The following is a 27290-nucleotide window of genomic DNA, read 5'->3' as shown; positions in this document are numbered from 1 at the left end:
ATAAAGTACCCCCAAGTTAATGTTTCCCTTTGTCTATTGTTTATTTTTAAATGACCCAGGCAGTGGCTCAGAAAGGAATGCAATTCCCATAAAACATTTTCCCACATTAAACAATTAAAAATTGGGGGAGGGGGATAAAGAGAGAGAGAGAAAGCAAGAAAAAGAACTTGGAGTTTTTCCTTTATGGAAATTTGGTTGGTATTTTTCTTTTGTGGCTATAAATAGAAAGCCAGTGACAGGTTAAATGCCATGGTCAACGTCATAGAGTAGAGGAGAGACAATAAACAGGGGGGATTGATATGGACTGACTGGGTCATGATGTGCAGATAGCACATGCTTTATTAAAATCATTCATTAAAAGCCACAGTTTGATTTTTTTTCCTGGACTCTGGCTTCAAAGACCATCCATATATGATCTGCCATTATTTTTTTTTACTCCCAGCTGTTTCTACTTCCTTTTCTTATAACTCTCACTTGAATATTAAAAGATGCAGCCAGTGTGCTCCTCAGTCACTTCCCAGCCTTGCCCATGCTGTGTTAATTAAGATAATGATAGCTCTTGCAATAAATTTACCTCCAATTGTATATTGGCTTGAATACAGTACACTTGTTTTTTTCTTGTTAATGTTGAGTCTAAAATAGATGTCTTAATAGTTAAAGTAGATATCCTAATTGATAAAGGTCTATCCTCCAGGCAGTGTTGTAGGAGACTGAGCTCCTTTTATCTTGTGGCTTCATTATCTTCCATAAGTGGCTTCCTAAGTCATCCTGGGCATGAGCAACCAACCTTCAGATGGGAAAATAACATGGAGGAACACAAGTGGAAGATTTTTATGTAACTGCCTGTGGAAGTGACCTATAACATTCTGTTCACGTTAGTTTGGCGAAAATCTGGTTACCTGACCATACCCAACTACAAAGGAATCTGGAAAATGTAGTGGGTTGCATGTCTAGGAAGAAGATAGCCTGGCTTGGACGTTTTCTTCAGCTTTTGGTTTCCTTTTCCTTTTGTCAGTTCTTCAGGGACCCCTTTACTGCTCCTGTTCTTATATTCTCTCTGTGGAAAGTACAGTTGGCTCTCCTTAAGTTTCATTTTCTTTTTGTTTATTTATTTACTTATTTAAAAAACTGTGGTAAAGTATACATAACATTAAACTTCCCATTTTAACCATTTTTAAGTATATAGTCCAATGGTGTTAAGCTCATTTACATTGTTTTCCTGCTGTCACCACCATCAGTTTCCAGAATCTTTTTCATCTTGTAAAAGTGCAAAACTCTGTATCCATTAAATATTAACTCCTGTTTTCCCCCTTCTCCAACCCCCACCATTTTCCTTTCCATCTCTATGACCTGATCTTTTTTATCTTATTCCATAAAACATCACATTGGCTTACTATATTAATGATGTTATACTGATTGCATCTGTAAACAGGAAGTATTGGTACTTAATTTTTTCCCCAAGCTTTATTGAGATAAATTGACATATCACATTGTGTAAGTTTAAGATGTACAGGTCCACTTTCTGTGGGAGGCATTTGGTACTCAGCCTTTTCCCATCCCCTAAATGCTGCATCTGTGTTATCCTGGATTCCCTCTCTTCAGTCTCTTCTCGTATGTATGAGAAAAACTAAGCACCTGTCCTCTTACATCAGCCTCCCCAGTGCCCAGCTGTCCCCTTTCCTTGGGTATTCCTCTCACCTTCCCCTGAGAACTTTCTGGTGTACTTTATGCCTCATTCATACTCTATTTAGTTGCTCCTTCTGCCTCATTCCCCCACATCCTTCCTCATATTCTGCCTACCTTCTCCCCTTTTAACTTTTTAATCCCCAGTTACTTTAGGGCTGGGGATTTAGGGGCTTTAGGCTGTTGGTCCTTTTACTATCCCGATGAATCATAAGCTTCTGCCTGTGATCTCCCAGACCCTCTGAGCTGTCTCACTGCTGTTCTTGGTCCTAACCACCATTTAGGTGATACCATTTACATAACACTATTGAGCTGATAGACCAGTTTTTCACTTAATATTGTATGAATCCTGTAAAGAATCTGAAAGATAAATATCATTTGTGTCATTTCACTCAAGTGGAAACAGATCTAGGGAGAAAAGTGATTTTCCTAAGTGGCATAGTATATACAGGATAAAGACTTTAGCTCAAAGCCCATCACTCCCTTGAGTTTCTTGGAGCTTAATAGTTTTTTTCCACCTAAAACATTTGTCCTGGTACTTATTCCTGCTGTCTCCATTTTTGCACTGATCAGCCTCTTAACCTCTTCTGTTGTCTCTGGCCAAAAACTTGTAAGTCCTTCATGCCCTGCCTTCGCATCTTTAAACTCAAGACTTCTCAGAACACAATGGAATGGCCCTGGAAGGAGCATATGCTACATGGCTGAAACTCTGAAATGCTGAAAAGATTTGTTGACTGGTTAATTTCTTTTTCTTTTCTTTTCTTTCTTTTTCCCCCTTTTGCTGGAAGAATGTGAAATTACAGATATTTAACAAACAAACAGATGAGTACATAAAAGATCTATCCATCATTCAAACAATAGGTTTTGAGTCCCATCTAGTAACTTTTATGATTGAAGTTGTAAATGATGTAAAGAATGAATGAGAGTCCCTGCTGTCAAGGAGGCTTAGAATAACAGACGAGATAAGACTAAGATCCAGATAGTGCTGACGAAACATGGAAAATGATAGTGCCAACAGGAAGTACAACATTCACCTGTTACTTCAGATGATGACTAACAAAAATATAATCAGGTAGAGAGGTTAAAGGTCCTGTTTATGAAGGAAGTAGAAATTTTAACTGGTGTTTACCTTCATTAATATAGTTATTAACTTGACAATTAATATAAATACCTACTACTGGTTTGCTGCTACATATATGTCAAAGAACATAATACATGCTGTTCCTGTCTTCAGGGAACTAATTGTCTAGTGAGGAAGAAAGTCACCCTACTGATGATTACACATATAAGTATTTTATAGCCTTAAGTGTTATGAAGGAAAATGACAAGGTATATGAGAGTTTATTATAGGGAGATGCAAAAGGGTTTGCCACAGAGGGACAGGATTTAAAGGGAGAGGGAGTGAGTAGAAGGAGATGTCTAGGTGGGCAGAAGAAAGGAAGGACTGACCCAATAAAGCACTGTAAGTTGGAGTGAAAGGGGAGGTAAGCAAAGTGTTACGACCAGCCCCCAGAAGAGCCTCCTCAAGTGTCAGGAATCTGAACTCGATTTATTGGAAATTGAGGAAACCCATGAAAGTTAAGGTAATCAAAGAGAACACTAAGAGATTACTAAGGTAATCAAAGAGAATAAAGGCACGTGAGAATAAATTACACAACCCTTATTTTTGAATGTCCAGCCATCCTGGTCCTTATAAGAGGCAAGATGAGCTGAGATTAGCACCATAGCACCATAGCAGTTAGGTTCATGGTACCTTTCCATGGAAAGCCTTTCTGTAGTTTATGACTAAAAGTCTTAGTCTCTTTGCTTGTCTCACATTGTGAAGGGCAAGAGGCAGGAGCTTAGAAAATGGAGCAGGAAAGAGTGAGGAGGGATGATTTTTTCACATCCCTGCAACTCTGCAACATGAAACAAACATAAAAGGTGAGTACTTCCCAGCAGATCCAAAGTCAGTGCAAGGACAGTCAAGGGAATGCTCTTTTTTTTTTTAAACACTTTGGAGATGACAGAAATGAGAGCTTTCTCTGGATCCTGAGAGTTTTCCTTTTGTTTTCCTCAAATGGGAGGATTTGGCTGGGCCCAACCTATCTCTGTTCTGGCACAACTCAGTATAGCAGTTTTAAAGTGAGACTCTTTACTAAGCGCAGAGAGATACACACACCACCGTTGGGCACATCACCAGGTCTCCATGTGTACTTCCTCCTGAATGTCTTCTCTAGTAAGGTTACACGGTGGCCTATCAGTCGCTTACTGCATTCGGTACAAAGCTATCCCCATTGGTGGAGAGAGTGGTAAGATGGTTGGCCACCATCTAGATAGTAAACAATAGAGGCAATTATTATGCTGTCCTTAGCTTATCAATTACATATTAATCCAGGTAGTGTATAAATGGGAGAACTACCCACTATTTTTCTTCCCCCTCTTTCTCTGCTTTTTCCCTCCTAGAAAATAAGAAGAGATTGCATTCTACCACTTTCTCAACATCATCACTGCTTCTAGTGTTCCACTTATGGAAGCAATCACACCATTATGGAAAATTTTTTAACATGAGTATTTATTTTTCTTTTTTTTTTTTTTGTGACTCCTAATACAGACAACACTCTAGTGGGTGCCTGGGGAGTGGAATTTTCTGTTTTCTATAAATCTGTGATTCTTTTTCAACTTTTAGCTTCTCAGTTGAAAGAATCATGCTAATATAAAATATCATCCTGATTAGGTAATACAATTAGATATACAAAGTATTTTACATGTTTTAAAATCTCTTTGTAGCATGGCTATTTATAAGAACCTATTGCCCATTCATCTTCATCTAGATAGATGCCACCCAATGATATCCTTGTCTATTTGAAAACCAATAATAGTTGCCTTTGTGGTCAAAGTTGATTAAAAAAATAAAAGCGAGGAGCAGATCTGGAAGCAATTAAACATAGCATTATTCAGGGCAGATGGTGAAGTGGGCAGACTTTCTTTTTGAATCCTCTAGCCTTTCTTTTTTCCTGTGTTCGTTCTCCCTTTAGTACCCTTGACCTCTCCTTTTCCTCCTCTTTTTCCAAAATTAGCTCTGGGAATTGACCCATGTAGTCATTTATTCTTTTATGAGCATTAGTGAGTCCAGAGAGCACTTAGTTCTGCTGTGTTTACCTTGAATGCCTTATCTTTAATTGTGGAATGAAAGGAATTTCAGGTATCAAATCACAACTCAAAGTTCAAGTTTTCAAGTTCTATTCACATAGAGGTCAGAAAAAACCAATTTCTTACTGGAAGGAGGGCAGTTTTAGCAGGCTCCCTTCCTAGATTCCTACTCATCTCTACTTTCCCATCTTTATGGAGTCTTCCTTAGAGGAGAGGGTATGAGTCTGGAATACACAGGAAAAATAGCACAGAAAGATTTCTAAATATCGCTTGATAAGGTGTTTGAGACCTATTCCAGTGAACCCTACTAAAAGTAGAAATAAGAGGTTATGTAGATCAGGAATGGGAAAAAGATCTGTCAAAATGAGGTATTGACCCTCTCCTTTCTTGGGACATAAGAGGAAATTCCCTAGGAGACATCAATGTTTACAGCAACTCTGCTCCTTCATTTTGGTGGGAAACTAGAGTGAGGTCTTGCTTGCTTAAACTATCACATTGTTTCTTGAGAATTGGGAACATTTTCATGCTGCTGGGCATGAACTCATGAGCTCATTTTCTCAGATTTGGTTTATTACAGTAGAGTAACACAGTGTATTCATTAGAACGATTACAGAATTGATGTTTCCTCTTGAATCTGTCTATAGATAGAGGCTACAGCATTTATTCTGGACCTCAGTTTCAATACAGTGGAGTTGACTAGCCAATCATTCAGGTTCCTTCTAGCTCCAAAATTCTGATTAGTTGGTGCAACTTGATGTAATGCCATTTAAGCCAAAATACTTGGGGTCAGAGTGCTGGTAAAAAATAAAAACCAAGAATGTAAGGAATAGTGCAAATTTTCCAAGGATCCTTGCTTCCCAAACTGGAACAGTTTTAAGGTCATGGAACAATCTTAAAGTCAATGCTAACTGCATCACCAGTAAGATTATTCAGGACAATATGCTTGCAAAGGGTAGGGAGGAATAGACTGGGTCAGGGAGAATAAAGGAGAGGCCAGTTTTTTTTAATGAAAGTGTTTTGAGCTGACAAATGGCACAGCCTCTTCTATGGTGAAATAGTTAAACTGAGCCATAGGAGAGTTCCCTGAAAAACCCAAGTCACAAGTCAGCAACTATCCGATGATCAGGAGTGTTTATTTCACAACTGACTGACTGTTTCAAAAGGCTTCAAAAGGTTTTCAAAAGGTTTCAAAAGATCTGGGCTGCTGAGCAGCCCAGATCTTTAGGTTAAAGGTGTCCAGTAAGCCCTTGACTTTATAAATAAATGGAAGGACAATAGAAAATTTTAAAGAAAGGTCATGATTTCAGAGGGTGGTGGGTTTTTTTTTTATTGTTGTTTGTTTGTTTTCTTGTTTGTTGGTTTTTAAAAGATTTCTATTTTGGCAGAGTGTTTCTGTCTTCACTTCACATACTTTCTTCAGTAACACACCTGATTAAAGACTAGTGTTAGTGAAGTCCTGGTCCAGTGTTGAAATACATGGGCCAGTCATATCTAATTCAATAATAATTGACCAGATATGTTATGTCCTTAGTACTTTGCCAGTAAAGACAGAAAAAAAGACAAATCACATTCACAGCCTTGGAGGAATGTAGAGTTTAGCAGAGAAAGGAAAAAACATTTTACAGTGGTTAACAAAGTTGGAAATCTTTTAACCTTGTAGCTAATGAATATGTGACCAGTCCTTCAAGCTCTCTCAGGAATAAGGGTCATGAGAGGGGCTGAATGAGTTATTTGGACCAGGGTAACCTCATAATTCCAGAACTTGTATATTTGGTGTCTTCATTCCATACGTGAAGACTTATGTATTTTCTAGTTAGAATGTTGATGGCTATTTATTTTCTCATTAATAAATATATATATTTAGTGATGAAATGACTGGCAATTGAGTTCAAGTTCCTCCAACTTTTTTTTTTTAAAGATTTTATTTATTTATTTATTTGACAGACAGAGATCACAAGTAGGCAGAGAGGCAGGCAGAGAGAGAGAGGGAGAAGCAGGCTCTCTGCTCTGCAGGGAGCAATCCCAGGACCCTGAGATCATGACCTGAGCCGAAGGCAGAGGCTTAACCCACTGAGCCACCCAGGTGCCCCAAATTCCTCCAACTTTTAACGGAACAAAGTAAAGATCAAGAAGGTAGTCTATGACACATAGGTAATAAAAATCTGTGAATCCGCCAATGTTTATTGAAAATCTATTCTGTGAAAAGCTCTATGCCAGTTTGTGGATTCCTTTGTCTATTCCCTACTCTCATAATCCTATGCAATTGATGAGCCATGTGTCTTGATCCTCAAAACAGCTGTGCCTATAGACTGAAGCACAGAGTTTTATTGGCTCTTCAGGCAAAATCTGGTTTTAGAAGCCAGAAGATTGATGGGTACCTGCAGACCCTCTTATTCCACACTTGCCTGTAGGCAGGACTGTTCCTTCTGCAGACCTGGTGCAGACTCACTGAATAAGAAATGTGCCAATATTCTTTTTGCCTTTAGGAGCTTTGGGACATTTAAATGTATTTGGTTTTTCTCCTGATGCTCCCTGCTTAGTATCAATGAGTTTTTCTGCCTCTAATCTTCAGAATTTTTATAAAAAAGAAAAAAAAATCTTGTTTTTTATAGTTTGGAAAGTTTTAAGTTAATAGATTAAGAAATTCTTTTAAAAATTATGATCAAATTCCATTTATCCTAAAAATTCTGTTACTCTGCAAAAGTAAGTACATTAAACAAAGGAGAAAAATCATATGATCATATAAATAAATGTGGGAAAATAATTTACAAAAAAATTGCATTCATTCTTGATGTAAATTCTATAGGAAACAAGGAATAGAAGGAATTCCTTATAAGCAACATGTAGAAAAACCTATGGTTAAGGCCATCATTTGTGGTGAAATGTTGAGTGTTTTCATCTAGGTCCTCAAAAGCAGAGATTAAGAAAGGGAATCTTGAGGGAGAGCTCCCAGGTGAAATCTGTAAGAAAGGGAAGGAAGCAAGCCAGGACAGGGGAAAATATAAGGCAAAGATGTAACGGTCACCAAACTGTGAAAAGAACCAAGATGCCCTTCAACGGACGAATGGATAAGGAAGATGCGGTCCATATACACTATGGAATATTTTTTTTATTAATTTTTTATTTTTTATAAACATATATTTTTATCCCCAGGGGTACAGGTCTGTGAATCACCAGGTTTACACACTTCACAGCACTCACCAAAGCACATACCCTCCCCAATGTCCATAATCCCACCCCCTTCTCCCAAACCCCCTCCCCCCAGCAATCCTCAGTTTGTTTTGCGAGATTAAGAGTCACTTATGGTTTATCTCCCTCCCAATCCCATCTTGTTTCATTTATTCTTCTCCTACCCACTTAAGCCCCCATGTTGCATCACCACTTCCTCATATCAGGGAGATCATATGATAGTTGTCTTTCTCTGCTTGACTTACTTTGCTAAGCATGATACGCTCTAGTTCCATCCATGTTGTCGCAAATGGCAACATTTCATTTCTTTTGATGGCTGCATAGTATTCCATTGTGTATATATACCACATCTTCTTGATCCATTCATCTGTTGATGGACATCTAGGTTCTTTCCATAGTTTGGCTATTGTAGACATTGCTGCTATAAACATTCGGGTGCACGTGCCCCGTTTGTATCTTTAGGGTAAATACCCAATAGTGCAATTGCTGGGTCATAGGGCAGTTCTATTTTCAACATTTTGAGGAACCTCCATGCTGTTTTCCAGAGTGGCTGCACCAGCTTGCATTCCCACCAACAGTGTAGGAGGGTTCCCCTTTCTCCGCATCCTCGCCAGCATCTGTCATTTCCTGACTTGTTGATTTTAGCCATTCTGACTGGTGTGAGGTGATATCTCATTGTGGTTTTGATTTGTATTTCCCTGATGCCGAGTGATATGGAGCACTTTTTCATGTGTCTGTTGGCCATCTGGATGTCTTCTTTGCAGAAATGTCTGTTCATGTCCTCTGCCCATTTCTTGATTGGATTATTTATTCTTTGGGTGTTGAGTTTGCTAAGTTCTTTATAGATTCTGGACACTAGTCCTTTATCTGATATGTTGTTTGCAAATATCTTCTCCCATTCTGTGGGTTGTCTTTTGATTTTGTTAACTGTTTCCTTTGCTGTGCAAAAGCTTTTGATCTTGATGAAATCCCAATAGTTCATTTTTTCCTTTGCTTCCCTTGCCTTTTGCGTTGTTCCTAGGAAGATGTTGCTGCGGCAGAGGTCGAAGAGGTTGCTGCCTGTGTTCTCCTCAAGGATTTTGATGGATTCCTTTCGCACATTGAGGTCCTTCATCCATTTTGAGTCTATTTTTGTGTGTGGTGTAAGGAAATGGTCCAATTTCATTTTTCTGCATGTGGCTGTCCAATTTTCCCAGCACCATTTATTGAAGAGGCTGTCTTTTTTCCATTGGACATTCTTTCCTGCTTTGTCGAAGATTAGTTGACCATAGATTTGAGGGTCTATTTCTGGGCTCTCTATTCTGTTCCATTGATCTATGTGTCTGTTTTTGTGCCAGTACCATGCTGTCTTGATGATGACAGCTTTGTAATAGAGCTTGAAGTCCGGAATTGTGATGCCACCAACGTTGGCTTTCTTTTTCAATATCCCTTTGGCTATTCGAGGTCTTTTCTGGTTCCATATAAATTTTAGCATTATTTGTTCCATTTCTTTGAAAAAGATGGATGGTACTTTGATAGGAATTGCATTAAATGTGTAGATTGCTTTAGGTAGCATAGACATTTTCACAATATTTATTCTTCCAATCCAGGAGCATGGAACATTTTTCCATTTCTTTGTGTCTTCCTCAATTTCTTTCATGAGTACTTTATAGTTTTCTGAGTATAGATTCTGTGTCTCTTTGGTTAGGTTTATTCCTAGGTATCTTATGGTTTTGGGTGCAATTGTAAATGGGATTGACTCCTTAATATCTCTTTCTTCTGTCTTGCTGTTGGTGTAGAGAAATGCAACTGATTTCTGTGCATTGATTTTATATCCTGACACTTTACTGAATTCCTGTATAAGTTCTAGCAGTTTTGGAGTGGAGTCTTTTGGGTTTTCCACATATAGTATCATATCATCTGCGAAGAGTGATAATTTGACTTCTTCTTTGCCGATTTGGATGCCTTTAATTTCCTTTTGTTGTCTGATTGCTGAGGCTAGGACCTCTAGTACTATGTTGAATAGCAGTGGTGATAATGGACATCCCTGCCGTGTTCCTGACCTTAGCGGAAAAGCTTTCAGTTTTTCTCCATTGAGAATGATATTTGCGGTGGGTTTTTCATAGATGGCTTTGATGATATTGAGGTATGTGCCCTCTATCCTTACACTTTGAAGAGTTTTGATCAGGAAGGGATGCTGTACTTTGTCAAATGCTTTTTCAGCATCTATTGAGAGTATCATATGGTTCTTGTTCTTTCTTTTATTGATGTGTTGTATCACATTGACTGATTTGCGGATGTTGAACCAACCTTGCAGCCCTGGAATAAATCCCACTTGGTCGTGGTGAATAATCTTTTTAATGTACTGTTGAATCCTATTGGCTAGTATTTTGTTGAGTATTTTCGCATCTGTGTTCATCAAGTATATTGGTCTATAGCTCTCTTTTTTGGTGGGATCCTTGTCTGGTTTTGGGATCAAGGTGATGCTGGCCTCATAAAATGAGTTTGGAAGTTTTCCTTCCATTTCTATTTTTTGGAACAGTTTCAGGAGAATAGGAATTAGTTCTTCTTTAAATGTTTGGTAGAATTCCCCCGGGAAGCTGTCTGGCCCTGGGCTTTTGTTTGTTTGGAGATAATAATGACTGTTTCAATCTCCTTACTGGTTATGGGTCTGTTCAGGCTTTCTATTTCTTCCTGGTTCAGCTGTGGTAGTTTATATGTTCCTAGGAATGCATTTATTTCTTCCAGATTGTCAAATTTATTGGTGTAGAGCTGCTCATAGTATGTTCTTATAATAGTTTGTATTTCTTTGGTGTTAGTTGTGATCTCTCCTCTTTCATTCATGATTTTATTTATTTGGGTCCTTTCTCTTTTCTTTTTGATAAGTCGGGCCAGGGGTTTATCAATTTTATTAATTCTTTCAAAGAACCATCTCCTAGTTTCGTTGATTTGTTCTATTGTTTTTTTGGTTTCTATTTCATTGATTTCTGCTCTGATCTTTATGATTTCTCTTCTCCTGCTGGGCTTAGGGTTTCTTTCTTGTTCTTTCTCCAGCTCCTTTAGGTGTAGGGTTAGGTTGTGTACCTGAGACCTTTCTTGTTTCTTGAGAAAGGCTTGTACCGCTATATATTTTCCTCTCAGGACTGCCTTTGTTGTGTCCCACAGATTTTGAACAGTTGTATTTTCATTATCATTTGTTTCCATGATTTTTTTCAATTCTTCTTTAATTTCCCGGTTGACCCATTCATTCTTTAGAAGGATGCTGTTTAGTCTCCATGTATTTGGGTTCTTTCCAAACTTCCTTTTGTGGTTGAGTTCTAGCTTTAGAGCATTGTGGTCTGAAAATATGCAGGGAATGATCCCAATCTTTTGATACCGATTGAGTCCTGATTTAGGACCGAGGATATGATCTATTCTGGAGAATGTTCCATGTGCACTAGAGAAGAATGTGTATTCTGTTGCTTTGGGATGAAATATTCTGAATATATCTGTGATGTCCATCTGGTCCAGTGTGTCGTTTAAGGCCTTTATTTCCTTGCTGATTTTTTGCTTGGATGATCTGTCCATTTCAGTGAGGGGAGTGTTAAAGTCCCCTACTATTATTGTATTATTTTTGATGTGCTTCTTTGATTTTGTTATTAATTGGTTTATATAGTTGGCTGCTCCCACGTTGGGGGCATAGATATTTAAAATTGTTAAATCTTCTTGTTGGACAGACCCTTTGAGTATGATATAGTGTCCTTCCTCATCTCTTATTATAGTCTTTGGCTTAAAATCCAATTGATCTGATATAAGGATTGCCACTCCTGCTTTCTTCTGATGTCCATTAGCATGGTAAATTCTTTTCCACCCCCTCACTTTAAATCTGGAGGTGTCTTCGGGCTTAAAATGAGTTTCTTGGAGGCAACATATAGATGGGTTTTGTTTTTTTATCCATTCTGATACCCTGTGTCTTTTGACAGGGGCATTTAGCCCATTCACATTCAGGGTAACTATTGAGAGATATGAATTTAGTGCCATTGTATTGCCTGTAAAGTGACTGTTACTGTATATGGTCTCTGTTCCTTTCTGATCTACCACTTGTAGGCTCTCTCTTTGCTTAGAGGACCCCTTTCAATATTTCCTGTAGAGCTGGTTTGGTGTTTGCAAATTCTTTCAGTTTTTGTTTGTCCTGGAAGCTTTTAATCTCTCCTTCTATTTTCAATGATAGACTAGCTGGATATAGTATTCTTGGCTGCATGTTTTTCTCGTTTAGTGCTCTGAAAATATCATGCCAGCTCTTTCTGGCCTGCCAGGTCTCTGTGGATAAGTCAGCTGCCAATCTAATATTTTTACCATTGTATGTTACAGACTTCTTTTCCCGGACTGCTTTCAGGATTTTCTCTTTGTCACTGAGACTTGTAAATTTTACTATTAGGTGACGGGGTGTGGACCTATTCTTGTTGATTTTGAGGGGCGTTCTCTGAACCTCCTGAATTTTGATGCTCGTTCCCTTTGCCATATTGGGGAAAGTCTCCCCAATAATTCTCTCCAGTATACCTTCTGCTCCCCTCTCTCTTTCTTCTTCTTCTGGAATCCCAATTATTCTAATGTTGTTTCGTCTTATGGTGTCACTTATCTCTCGAATTCTCCCCTCGTGGTCCAATAGCTGTTTGTCCCTCTTTTGCTCAGCTTCTTTATTCTCTGTCATTTGGTCTTCTATATCACTAATTCTTTCTTCTGCCTCATTTATCCTAGCAGTGAGAGCCTCCATTTTTGATTGCACCTCATTAATACCTTTTTTGATTTCAACTTGGTTAGATTTTAATTCTTTTATTTCTCCAGAAAGGGCTTTTATATCTCTCGAGAGGGTTTCTCTAATATCTTCCATGCCTTTTTCGAGCCCAGCTAGAACCTTGAGAATTGTCATTCTGAACTCTAGATCTGACATATTACCAATGTCTGTATTGATTAGGTCCCTAGCCTTCGGTACTGCCTCTTGTTCTTTTTTTTGTATTGAATTTTTCCGTCTTGTCATTTTGTCCACATGAGAGTATATGAAGGGGCAAGTAAAATACTAAAAGGGTGGCAATAACCCCAGGAAAATGTGCTTTAACCAAATTAGAAGAGATCCAAAATCATGAGGGGGGAGAAAGGGGATAAAAAGAGGTTCAAAAAGGAAGAAAGAAAAAAAAAAAGAAAGAAAAGAAAAGAATTAAAAAAAAAGAAAACACCTTTCAGAAAGTGGTTGTTTTTCTGTTTCCAGAATTGCTGTTCTTCTTCTCTTCGATCTGCCGATGGATTTTCAGATGTTTGCAATCTTTACATAAGCTGTCTAGCTGATCTCCGGCTAGCTGAAGTAGTCTCAGCCTGCTACTTCTCTGCCATCTTGACTCCTCTCTACACTATGGAATATTATGCCTCCATCAGAAAGGATGAATACCCAACTTTTGTAGCAACATGGAACGGGACTGGAAGAGATTATGCTGAGTGAAATAAGTCAAGCAGGAGAGTCAATTATCATATGGTTTTCATATGGTTTCACTTATTTGTGGAGCATAACAAATAACATGGAGGACATAGGGAGATGGAGAGAAGGGAGTTGAGGGAAATTGGAAGGGGAGGTGAACCATGAGAGACTGTGGACTCTGAAAAACAACCTGAAGGTTTTGAAGGGGCGGGGTTTGGGAGGTTGGGGGAATGAGGTGGTGGGTATTAAGGAGGGCACGTATTGCATGGAGCACTGGGTGTGGTGCAAAAACAATGAAATCTGTTACGCTGAAAAGAAATTAAAAAAAATAAGGCAAAGATGTAGATTCAGAGAACTCCAAAATATGAGTAATACTACTTTTCTTACTCTTACAGTCTTTCCTCTCCATTCAGAGAGTTCCCTTTGACATTTCATGTAAAGCTGGTTTAGGGATGATTAATTTCTTTAACTTTTATCTGGGAAACTCTTCATCTCTTCTATTCTAATTGATAGCCTTACTGGTAGAATATCCTTGGCTGTAAGGTTTTTTCTCTCCAGCACTTTGAATGTATTATGCCACTCTCTTCTGGCCTGCCAAGGGAAATCAGCTGATAATTTTATGGGGTTCCCCTTGTATATAATTATTTTCTTTTCTCTTGGTGCTTTTAAAATTATCACTACTTTTTGCCATCTTAATTACTGTGTCTCTTGGTGTGGACCTCCTTGTGTTGATTTTGTTGGGGACTCTCTTTACGATCTGGATTTCTGTTTCCTTTTCCATATTTGGGAAGTTTTTATCTATTATTTCTTCAAATAAATTTCCTTCCCCCTTTCTTCTCTTTTCTCCTGCTGGGATCCCTATAATGTGAATGTTATTATGCTTGATGGTGTTACTGAGTTCCTTCAGTTTTATTATTATTTTTTCTCTCTCCTGTTCAGCTTGATTACTCCATACTACTCTGTCCTCCAGATTGCTGATCTGTTTTTTGCTTCTTATAGTCCACTACTTATACCATCTAGTGTACTTTTAATTTTAGTTATTGAGTTCTTCATATATGATTGATTCTTTCTTATGTTTTTTGTCTCTTTGTTAAGGGTCTCACTGAGGTCCTCCACTCTTTTCTCAAGTCCAGTGAGTGTGTTTCTGACCATTACTTTAAATTCTCTGACAGACATATTTCTTGCCTCTGTTTCATTTAGCTCTCTGCTGAGATTTTTGTCTCGTGCTTTTGTTTGGGACATATTCCTCTGTCTCCTCATTTTATCTAACTCTCTGCTTCTGTTTCTTTGTATTAAGAAAGTCAGGTATGTCTTTTGCTCTTGAAAGAAGAGGTCCTTTAGTCCCCTGCAGTGCAGTGTTCCTGTTCACTAGAACCTGGCATTTCATGGGTGTTGCCTGTGTGTGTTGCATATTCCCTACTGTTGTGGCTGAGCTGTGTTTGCCAGTCTAGTCATCTGTCATGGCTCTCTGCCTGTGTGGGCAGCATTTGGTCCCTGCATTGTTAGTGGCTAGTTTTGAGCTGTGAGTTGAATCAGACCAGGAGGTTGTTAGGAGATTGAGTAGCACGGTACTTTCTCTGTCTTTTCCCTGTGGTGATTTCTTTGGTACGTGGGACCTGAAATCAGACCAGATGTCTGTCCCCAGCCCACTACAGGGGCTGAAGCTGGACTGATGTGTATGAATTTCATCTCTCCTGGGTCTGAGTCACACTGGAATGGTGCTTATCCCTGGTTGGGGATTGCTCATACCCTACCAGGCTTGTGGCACTGCTTTGGATGGACTCCAACCATGGATGTATTGGGGGGGACAGATTTGCTGGAGAATTTGTGGGGACAGGGAGGGAGCTCACAGTTTTAGCAAGGTTTGCCACATCTGCTATAGGAACCTGGGACTAAGGCCTGGCTGGAGGAGGCATGTCCATAGGAGAACCAGGGGTTGGGACAGGCTGCTGGCAAGTTGCATAGGGAGTGTTGGCATGAGGCATGATGCTGATTCTGCTAAGTGTCTATGTATCTAGGCTGGGGGGCAGTGGAAGGAAAAGGCAGCCACCAGCTTCTTTGCTCTTGGAAAAGTTTCCCTGCAATCACCTGCTCTTCCATTACATGCTCTGGGATTAGGAAAACAAATCTCCCTCTTGTATACTCTATGTGTTCCTCAAATTGCTGTTTCTTACTTTATCTCCACAGGGCTGTTAGTTTGGCTGTCTCTTTAGGGACAGGGGCTCAGTTTACTATTGCCCTCCCTGCTAGTCTTCTGACCTTCAGAATTCCAGTGTTAAGCCCTGTGGATTGTAAGAACTAGAGAAATATGCCTCTTTGGTTTTATTGTGTGTTCCTTGTGCCTGGAGTGCTTGGTGTGAAGATATGCTCTCCCTTCTCCACACTTGCAGCGTCCCTCTTTCCCACAGATAGTCCTGCAGGTCTTTTTATTTTCAGACTGAATCTCTGTCCTTCCTATCCTATTCAACATTGCCTCTTCTCTACCTTTAGCTGTGGAGAGTCTGCTCTGCCTTTGAGTCATTTTCTGGGTTATTTACCCCAATGTGGGTGTTATTTAGTTGTATCTGTGAGCCCAGGTCCTCCTATTCCACCATTTTCTCTGCAAGTCAACTTGCAATCAGTTATTTTAATTTTAATCAGTTATTTTAAAGTTTCTCAATGATAGTTATAACATCTAGTTTATCTCTCAGTCTTTTTTTTTTTTTTTTTTTTTTTGGTTGCTTTGTCTTTTGAAAATGAGTTGTTTTTCCTTGACCCTTTATGTATCTTCTAATTTTTGTTTGAATACCTTAATCTAATGTTTAGAACAGGAGAGACTGTGGTAAATCATCTTTATGCCTAGAAAAGGACATGTCCCTTCTTCTCCTAGGCCATTAGTGGTGCAAGAGGGTAGTAGTGTTGAGTTAGTCCTGTCAAATGTAGAACTGTATTTGTTTTTGTTTTTGTTTTTAATTTATTTTAATTTTTTATTAACATATAATGTATTATTAGCCCCAGGGGCACAGGTCTGTGAATCGCCAGGTTTACACACTTCGCAGTACTCACCATAGCACACACCCTCCCCAATGTCCATAACCCAACTACCCTTTCCCTACCCTCCTCCTCAGTTTGTTTTGTGAGATTACGAGTCTCTTATGGTTTGTCTCCCTCCCGATCCCATCTTATTTCATTTATTCCTATACTACCCTCTAAGCCCCCCACATTGCCTTTCAACTTCCTCATATCAGGGAGATCAAATGATAATTGTCTTTCTCTGATTGACTTATTTCACTCAGCATAATACCCTCTAGTTCCAGCAACATCGTCGCAAATGGCAAGATTTCATTTCTTTTGATGGCTACATGGTATTCCATTGTATATATACACCACGTCTTCTTTATCTATTTATCTGTTGATGGACATATAGGTTCTTTCTATAGTTTGGGTCTTGTGGACATTGCTGCTATAAACATTTGGGTGCATGTGACCCTTCGGATCACTATATTTGCATCTTTAGGGTAAATACCCAGTAGTGCAATTGCTGGGTTGTAGGGTAGCTCTATTTTCAACATTTTGAGGAACCTCCATGCTGTTTTCCAGAGTGGTTGCACCAGCTTGCATTCCCACCAACAGTGTAGGAGGGTTCCCCTTTCTCCGCATCTTCACCAGCATCTGTCATTTCCTGACTTGTTAATTTTAGCCATTCTGACTGGTGTGAGGTAGTATCTCATTGTGGTTTTGATTTGTATTTCCCTGATGCTGAGTGATGTGGAGCACTTTGTCATGTCTCTGTTGGCCATCTGGATGTCTTCTTTGCAGAAATGTCTGTTCATGTCCTCTGCCCATTTCTTGATTGGATTATTTGTTCTTTGGGTCTTGAGTTTGTTAAGTTCTTTATACATTTGGATACTAGACCCTTATCTGATATGTCGTTTGCAAATATCTTCTACCATTCTGTGGGTTGTCTTTTGGTTTTGTTAACAGTTTCCTTTGCTGTGCAAAAGCGTTTGATCTTGATGAAATCCCAGTAGTTCATTTTTGCTGTATTTGTTTTTATTATTGTTATAGTTACCTTCAGTATATCACTGGCTTCAAATTCCTCTAATATTACCTTGTGCATAGCAGTGATGGTTGAATTACTGGAGGGTTTATTCAGTGTTTTTGCTCCATCTTCAACTTTCTTGTGCTCCTATGCCACGGAGAAAGTTTCTCTTTGTGCTCTTGACCCTCAACCAACAGCAGACTCCTATTTCTTGTTACTTGGTACTTGCTAGCCTGGTGGTGGGAATGGGGTTTCTCTGTTGTCCTGGTTCAGTTTTTGTCATAGGTAGGCCCTGTATCCCCATATTTCTGGGAGCGTTTGAAAAAGCCTTTCTGTGTGGGAAATATGTTCAAACTAATTGCATAAGTGGAACCTTGGCCACTAAAACCAAAGGATACTCCCCACATTAGCACTGAGGCGAGATCAACAAAAAGACTTTTTTTAAAAAGCCAGAGAATACTTCTGTCCTTCTGTTTTTCATTTTACTCTTATATAAATTTGAAGAAATAGTCTGGAGCAATACTGAAAAACTCAAGGGGAGAACTTTATACAGAAAATAATACAAATGGTAACTTTGGGGTTGTGCGACCCAGTAGTCCTGGGCAAAAACATATTCTAGGTCTATGTTGGGACTTCTGGGAAGTTGGTTGAGAGTTCTAGTGTACAGAGACATTTCTCAATATTCAACAGACCTCTCTGACCAGTAGACTTTGAATTTTTTTTGGAGTGACGGGAAATGGTAGCTGATAGTGAGATGGGCAAAAAGAACTACTGGACAACTTTCATGTTACTACTGAGGTCTCCTATCCTATTAATCAATACGCCATATCTAGGGAGATTTTTTGGTCTATCCTTCTTTTAATTGCTTTATGACCCAGTTTGGGGGATGCAAGTGTAGGGGAAGAATACCATTTCTGCTTGCTTATTCATGGCATAAGAGCTACTTTATTTTTTTTTAAAAGCAGTGTTGTGATGTCATTAATATTACATTTTTCAGTGCTTTTTTATAATAGGAAAACATTGGAAGCAGACTAAATGTTCAAAAATAGTTAGAAATGTAGTATTTTATAACTATTAGTATTTATGAAGAATTTTTAATGACATGAGAAAGTACTTATGGTATAAGTCTAAGTGAGAAAACCAAGTTTAACAAAGTATACATATAGTTGTTTCTTAACTGTGTAAAAATATAAAATTTGTCTAAGAAAAGAGCTGGAATGGAATCTATCAAAAAATTATGGTCATTGATGCTGGATAGTGAGATAATGGATGATTTCTCTTTTCATTTTCTTAATCTACTTAATTTCCCAGATTTTCTTTAAAGTGGATAGGTAATAATGTAAATGTGACATTTAATGGTTACTAAGAACTAGAACAAGTAGCATTATTATTTTAACTGACTACTTTCATGTGAAAGCCCTTAATTTTTAAGTATTGAGAAAAGGCATACTATTGTTGCTTTCAATGTATTAATAGCTTTCTTACATAATGACCTTAGCTATATGATTCATCAATTCTTGTTATATTCAAAATATACCATTTATACCATTTACATGTAATAGAAGGAATTAATTGCTTTCTGCATTTATACATATTTTTCCCTTCTCTTTTTCGATTGGAGGCTAAATCTGTGTGACTTAATGATATGTGTTTCGTTTTTTAATATTTTTAGCATTAGGAAGCTCTTATTTCTATCTAGACTAAATCTTCTCAACACTTTTTGGGGCAGAGAAGCAGAACAATCAAGCATCATTTTTATTTAACAAGTAACCCTAATGCAAAAATGTTTCTAGTGAGTTCTAAAGAACATTGCAGAGATTTTTTTCACTTTTGGCAACCGATGTCATTAGTAGATCAAGAAATATCTTCATCCTTAGGAAAAGATCTAGAAGCAATTGACATAGGGTCTGACCTGCAGGATGCCCTCAACAAATATTGTTGTTATTGTTGGTATTTTTATTACTACTAAATCCTTGTGTCTGTAGATCATAACGACATCCTGTAGTAGGTATGATTTGGGCAGCCTGTTTGTTGTAAGAAACAGATCAAGTATTTCAGTATCACTTTTCTTTTTTAAATCATTGAAACTCAAGGTTTTATTTACTTGTGTTTTTCCAACATCTGCAAAATTACTTATCTCTATTTCATTAAGGTTTTTTTTTTTGTTTGTTTTCTTTTTTTCTTTTTAACTCCCTTGAGATTTTGTCTTGTTCTGTCATTTGGAACATATTCCTCTGTTTCTTTGTTTTGCTTGACTGTCTATGTTCATTTCTATGCATTAGATAAAACAGCCACCTATCTGAATCTTTAAGGTGTGGCCTCCTGTAGGAGATGAAACTTATTGTTCAATCCTGCCCAAGTTCTTGGTTATCTCTCAAACTTTTATGATTGTCCATATAGCCTATTTTATTTTTAAAAGCTCCCAATAGTTGAGGGTGTGTTGAGACCTGTCAGTGTCCCTGAGGGGAGGATCTCAGTCAGCACACAAATGCATGCTGACTCGAAGTGAGACCCTCAGGCAGCAGCTTTTAAAATATACAAATATAGACAGTCCTCTGGAACCACAAGTGCAAGCCTCATGAAGATAAAGCCCCTTGCCACCAGAGCCAGCTGATCTAGAGGTGTCCCCTGAGCAGCATTCTCAAAAATCAGGGCTCCAGACAAGTGTATAAATAAGCTCCTTCCTGGGAGATACTGGTGAGGTATAGTGAGGCAGAGGAGAGTGCATAGATGGCATCTCTTGGCTTGTGTTCCTTGAGAGCATTTCCACATTCACCTCAGTGTGTGCCAAACCTACAGCTTGCTCCTCAAGCCAAAGCTACAGGACAAGTGAATAGGCTTCTTTTACAGAAAGATGGGATGTATTTCAGCCTGCTGTCTGTGTAGTTCTCTGGGAGTGGTAGACTGCCCTGAACTCTCTCTCCACTTGTTACAATTCTGTGTGACCTAAGAATGCAAGCATTGCCCTTCTAACCCCCAATCCCTACCCCAGCCCCCAGCCAGGCAATTAAGGGGACTCTCCCAGGTGGTAGTCATAAAAACTGGGGTACCAGGCACATGTGAAAACACCACTATACTCTCAAATGAGGGAGAAGGACAGCATATACATGGTACCTGCAGGGAAAAAAGAGTGGGGAAAAGGGAAAAAGGGAAAAGAAAACCTTGCAATACTACTACTACTACTACTACTACTACTACTAATGATAGTAATAATCAGGTGGTACCCATTGGCTAGAGGAAGGCAGAGGGAAAGCAGGAAGCTGGTACCCACCAACAAGCAGCCACCAGCTATGGGCTAAAGTTGCCTGCCCCTCAGCCTAGCGTTTTAAGATTAGAAAATGAGCCTCTTTCATGTATGGTCTAGGGACCTCTCTTGGCTGTTTCTCTGCTAGGCCCTGGGACAGGTGAGTTTCAGAGTAAGACCTTTAGATGGTGGTCCTCAGATCATTATAGCCTTGTGGGTGGCTTATGAGCCCTACTGGGTTATAAAGCTAGATGTTTTGGGAGCTTGTCCCTCATGTGCTTGTCTTAAGAGTTGAGTTGCCTGATGTGAAGTTCAAATCCTTTGCTCCTCAGGAAAAAAACTCCAGGTTTTGAGTTCCCTCTTAATAGTGAGTTGCTGAATTAGGGGTGGAGTTTATGGCAATACTGTGTCCCAGTCTCTAGTACCTGCTTCAATGTGGCCTTCTCTTGTTTGCTCAGTTTTTAGTTTTTTTTTTTCCCAGAAGATGTTGTTCTATATATAGCTGTCGACTTAGTTTTTCTATAGCAGGAAGTAAGCCCAGGATCCTTCTACATTGCCATCTTGAACTGGAATTTGTTTCTCCAATATCTGTTTCACATGTTGGACATAGGCATTACACATTATTCATTTGACTTGAGCAATTGTAGAAGGAGGATGGGAGATGCATGTAGATGATTTCATGATGGATATATGAATGCTTATGATTCCTTGATCTTTTTCCCTTCATCAGGGAACTGAATCATATATGCCACATTATTTATTCCCCCTTATGCAATGAAATTTGAGTAATAGCCTAATCAAAACCTTTGCTTTTTTAAACAATAATTTTGGCAGGCTGAGTTTCCCCAGTGTAACAAGGAGTCCCTAGACTATGGACTCTCAAAAACAATCTGAGGGGTTTTAGTGGTGGGGGGGTGGGAGGTTGGGGGAACCAGGTGGTGGGTATTAGAGAGGGCATGGATTGCATGGAGCACTGGGTGTGGTATAAAAACAATGAATACTGTTATGCTGAAAATAAATAAAAAATTAAAAAAATTTTAAAAAAAAGAATTCCTGCACATTAATTCTTTTGGGCCATATATTAGGAGGACAGGAAAAAGATTCTCTGGGTAGAGTCGGCCTTGTTTTACTGATAGCAGTTGGCCCTAGTCAGATACATTCCATGGAAGACACATTTTAGGGCATTTCCACATGACTGAAGACAGTGCAAAATTGGAATTTTTTTGCTTTGCCTTTCTTATGGGTGGGGGGATTGGGATATGTTGACAGGTAAGTTAACTGCAGCAAAGACTTGGAAGTTTAAAGAAAAAAAGGGGGAAGACACTATTTATTAGCTGGAAAGTTTTCTACCAGATTGACACTGCTCATTGACATTGTCTAACCACCATGGAGTGGGAGAATATAATGGGCTCTAACTGTGACCAAATTATAGAACAGATAAGTGACCTGGTTCCCTCCTGTGTCCTTTTTCCTGGAAGAAGCTTTTCTCTGCTTCCTAGGAAAGGCTTCTTGATCTCCCTGCTTAACTTCCTTACAATCCATTCTCTACACAAAAGCCAGAGTGATGTTTAAAAAAGATATATCTGGTTATTTCACTCCCCTATTTAAAACTCTCCCAGGACATCCCACAATATTTGGAATAAGATCAGAATCTTTACCTTAACCTTCAGAAAGCCCCATGACCTGTTCTCTGCCCTCCTTTTGATTGTCTTCTTCTGCCATTTTCCCATATCTGTTCCTGCCTTAGGTCCTTGTCTCTACTTGCTCTCTCTGTCACTAGTGTTCTTGCCACTTCCCTTTTCCTAGCTGGTTCCTTTTCTGCAGTCAGATCCCATCTTCTTAGAGATACTTTCTCTGATTGCCTGATTTACCCAGTGACTATTCTATTCCTTTAGTTTTCATTCTCTGCATAGTACTTTTCACCCTAAGTGACTTTTCTTATTTATTTCTTTGTTTATTGTCGGTCTCCTCTCCGCTAGGATAAAAGGTTCATAAATCCAGGGACTTTGCCTTGTCCCTGGGATTATGAACCTTTAATCCCATGGCCTAATAACAGTGCCCTAGAGGGCACAGAGCAGGCCCTCTAAAAATAATTGTTAAATAATTAAATGTTCGGTCGAGGTAACAATACTTATTGTAGAACGTTATTATGAGGATTGAATAAGATAATGTTTATATAGTGCTTAAAATAGAAACCAACATATAATATACTAAATAATTGGTGTTATTATTGTTGTTACTATTTTTGTCATTTCTTCGGTGATTTTTTTCTCTAATCATTGTGATTGGCAGTTTGTTTCACTTCATTTTGTTTTGTTTTGCTGTAATTCAACTCTTTTTGCCACACTTATCTAATTTTCCTGTTTATAAGCCACAGAGAGTTGTACTTCTGAGGTACTTGAAAATAACAAATTTAGCCCTTGGCATTCTCTCTTCTTAAGTTAAATAATTCTTCCTTATTAAGTTAAAGAATTCTAATTCTGTTCATTTTTTTAATACTTGGAGAAATGTCTTTAATAAATTCTTGTGTTATCCCCATTGGAGCCTTGTGCCAGTTCTACTGAGTGGAGCCATCACCACATACTAATTAGCAAATTCCTGCGCAGCTCTTATTTGTCCAGACATAAAAGAAACTGCCCACGTAATTTTCCCTTGAAAATGACAATGTTGCAGTAGCAGTTCCACCTACTCTAAAGGGGTAAGGGTATCCTTGCATGCACATTTTCATATGCACTTTAAAAAGTATATTGACAGGGGCACCTGGGTGGCTCAGTGGGTTAAAGCCCCTGCCTTCAGCTCAGGTCATGATCTCAGGGTCCTGGGATCAAGCCCCACATCGGGCTCTCTGCTCAGAGGGGAGCCTGCTTCTCCCTCTCTCTCTGTCTGCCTGCCTCTCTGCCTAGTTGTGATTTCTCTCTCTCTCTGTCAAATAAATAAATAAAATCTTAAAAAAAAATTTAAAAATATATTGACAGATAAAAGGTCTGGTGTTTATTGAAATCTCAGTTTGCTAGCTATTTTTAGAGAGCTCCCTCCACTGCACCTTGGCTTCCCCATTCTTAAATAAGATATAATAATTGAAATTAGAATCTGTGAAATTATTTCATATCTGAAGTACTGTTCTATTCCAAAGGAATGGGAGAAGTGATCTGTTCTGGTTCTTTCTGGGATTTCTTTGTGTTTCATTTAGACCCTAAGGGTAGAAAACACTATGACTGCCATATCTGTCTTCTGATATTTTGGACAGGATTCAGTTGGGGGGGGTCTTGAATATGATAGAAAACAGTGGTTATTTCATTAAAAAAGAAAAAAAATTATATACAAATATCCTTGATATGTCAGAGTTGATGAGACTTTTTAACAATCTGAACAGTATATGGTATAGAATTGTAGAATGTGAAGGGAATTTGTCAGCTCAGTCTGGGTACGGCAGAACTTACTCATGTTTGGCTATTTTCCTAAATTCTTCCTTAAAATGGAATGTGCATTTGGAGAAAAGAAACTAAGAGCATGTAAAGATATTATACGTGCCAATATATCCTTTTACATTTAAACTTTTCCTCCTTTCCCATAAAGCTAGTTATACTTTTTCTTGAGTTAAACTCCTCAATGAAGTTTAAAAAAATTGTAAAATTTTTAGGACATTTTGAATCTGAGATAATGTAGAGTAATCATGACTGTGGCCTGACCAGCACTGTCATTTTGTTACAGAAATTTAATTTACATTAGAAGCAGTAAAAGAACAAGGTTGATACTGTGAAGCACCAAAATCAGTGAAATAAAGGATGGGATTGAGAAAAATCATTAAAATGGCTAAGGAAAAGGACTGACTTGTAAGAGATTAGAAAGGAATTATGGATATAAAGAATAGCCATTGGAGATCTAAGGCATATGAAATAGCAGTTTTTTAAAAAGATTATTTATTTATTTGACAGAGAGAGATCACAAGTAGATCGAGAGGCAGGCAGAGAGAGAGAGAGAGGGAAGCAGACTCCCTGCCAAGCAGAGAGCCTGATGCGGAACTTGATCCCAGGACCTCGAGATGATGACCTGAGCTGAAGGCAGAGGCTTAACCCACTGAGCCACCCAGGCACCTTGAAATAGCAATTTATAGACAAGAAAAGATAAGGGAAAAAAGTATTCAGAGATATACTATAAGAAAACTTATTTAAAATTTAAAAAGACCTGAAAAATCCAGATTGAAAGGGTTTTTGTTGACTTAGGAAAATTTAATAAATAACATCTCACAACAAGTTGAGTTTTGGTGAGGGCACCTCAGTTACTCAATCAGTTAAGCATCTGCCTTCAGTTCAGACCATGATCCCGAAGTCCTGGGATCCAGCCCCTACCCCCACTGCAGGCCCTCTGTCGGTCTCCCTGCTTAGCCTGCTTCTCCCTCTCCTGCCCTTCCCCCTGCTTGTGCTCTCTCTCTCTCTCAAATAAATAAATAAAATCTTTAAAAAAATGCATTTTGGTGAAGTTAATAACATCAAAAAAGAAAAAAAAATTATGTCATCCACAAATAGAAACTGAGACAAGTCACTCTGACTTCATTTCTCCCCCTATATCCATAAACCTCCATACACAAAAACAAAAACAGATAAACAGTTCAGATTAATGTCAGGCTCTTTGGAAGCATTTTCAAATGGAAGATGAAGGAATAATCCATAGAATGCCAAGGGGAAAATAGTGCCACTCAGCCAAATTATATTTTATGTGAGGCCAATAGTAAAATACTCTTAGGAAAAAGCTTATTCATGAACCCTTCCTAGAAAATTTCTTGCAAATGTAACTCAGCCCATAGGAATAAAAATAAAAGATAATAATAATGTAAAAAGAAATGAAGAGGGGCACCTGGGTGGCTCAATCAGTTAGGCATCTGCTTTTGGCTCAGTTCATGATCGTGGGGTCCTGGGATTGAGCCCTGCATCTCGGATCCCTCCTTAGTGGGGACTCTGCTTCACCTTCTCCCTCTGCTCTTCCCATCCTTCCTGCAGACACTCTTTCTCTCAAATAAATAAATAAATAAATAAAATCTTTAAAAATAAAAAAATGAAAGAAAGAAAGAGAGAAACCCAATTTATAAGTGAAATAAAAAGAACTAGAAAAAAAGGATAGAATTGATTTAGATTTAAAGTTAAGGGCAATATTTTAAATTGAAGGTGTGGAGAAATCTGTTATACTGAGATATATATTGATAAAATTATGACTGGACTGGTAGTAAAGTAAGGGAAATAATTAGAGACCAGAAACAGAAGAAAGAGTGATTCCACAGGGGGATGTGACCTCAGAGTGTTATCTGCCTTGTGCAACATCTGATGCTTCTCCCTGGTGGACTTTGCCTGGATTTTAACAGTCCAAGTGTCCTGAAGGGATAAGAGCAAAAATTGGAGTTTAATCAAGGAGAGGGTGGGTTGAAGAGTTCTGCATAAATCTGGGACTCCTAAAATATGTCACCTTCATTGGGCACAAGATTAATGAGGCAAGGAAGGACTCTTCAGTTAAAAGTCGGGGGACAACTGGTTGTCTTTGTGAAGGATAAAAAATGGAAAATACTCTTTGCATCTTAAACAAAAATCAGTTCCAGATGGATTCATGACTTAAAAATTGAAAGGCAAAATTTAAAACCTTTTAGAAAAAGTAGAGATTATCTCTGGGATGTAAGGGTAGTGAAATATTTACTATATGAGACATGAAAAGAAACTAATGATAAAGGAAAAGGTAAATATGTTTGATTACATTAAGATCAATAATTTTACCTCATTAAAAGACACTATATTCATAAAGAAAGGGAAGATATTTGTCCATGTAACCATTTGGCATTAACCAAAAGGATAGTATCCAGAATATGAAAAGAACTCTTTTGAATCATTAAGAAAAAGTAGAATAAGCTAATAGAAAAATGGGCAATTGTCATGGACAGTCATTTTGGAAGAAGAGGAAACAAAAATACCCCCCCAAAATGTGAAAATATTAACTTCATTATGTGTCCAGACAATGTAAATAAAAACCACAATGACATTCTTTTCATATTTACCAGAATAACAAAAAATAAAAGTTGTTTAATATTAAGTGTTAACAAGGATATGGAGTAAAAGGAATTTTCAAAGAATGAACGAATAGAATCGGTACATTTTATAATACAATCTTCCATTAACTAGTACAGATGAGTATGTGCACACCAATGATCTAGCACATTGTCTCCTGTGTATAAATCTTAGAGAAGCTTTCACACACAATCTAGGAGATGTTCAGGGAAGCATTATTCCTATTAAGAAAAATCTGGAAGTAATGCAAATATCCATCAATAGTAGAATGGATTAAAAATAAAATAGAATACTACAAAAAGTAAAAGCTAAGTGACTATACTGTGCACATCAACATATGTAACACACACACACACACACACACACACTATAGAGCCACAAAAGAAATTTACAGAAAAATACAAGAATATATATGGAATAATTTCATTTAGAAAAAGTTGAAACAAGGCAAAACTAAAAACTATATTGTTTAGGAAAATATACAGGTAGTAAAACTATAAAGAAAAGTAAGAGAATACTTAATGGTAATTCAGGACAGAATTAACT

The sequence above is a fragment of the Mustela lutreola genome, chromosome 5, assembly GCF_030435805.1.
Source record: "Mustela lutreola isolate mMusLut2 chromosome 5, mMusLut2.pri, whole genome shotgun sequence".
Classification (NCBI taxonomy): domain Eukaryota; kingdom Metazoa; phylum Chordata; class Mammalia; order Carnivora; family Mustelidae; genus Mustela; species Mustela lutreola.
Note: the sequence above shows the minus strand (reverse complement) of the source record.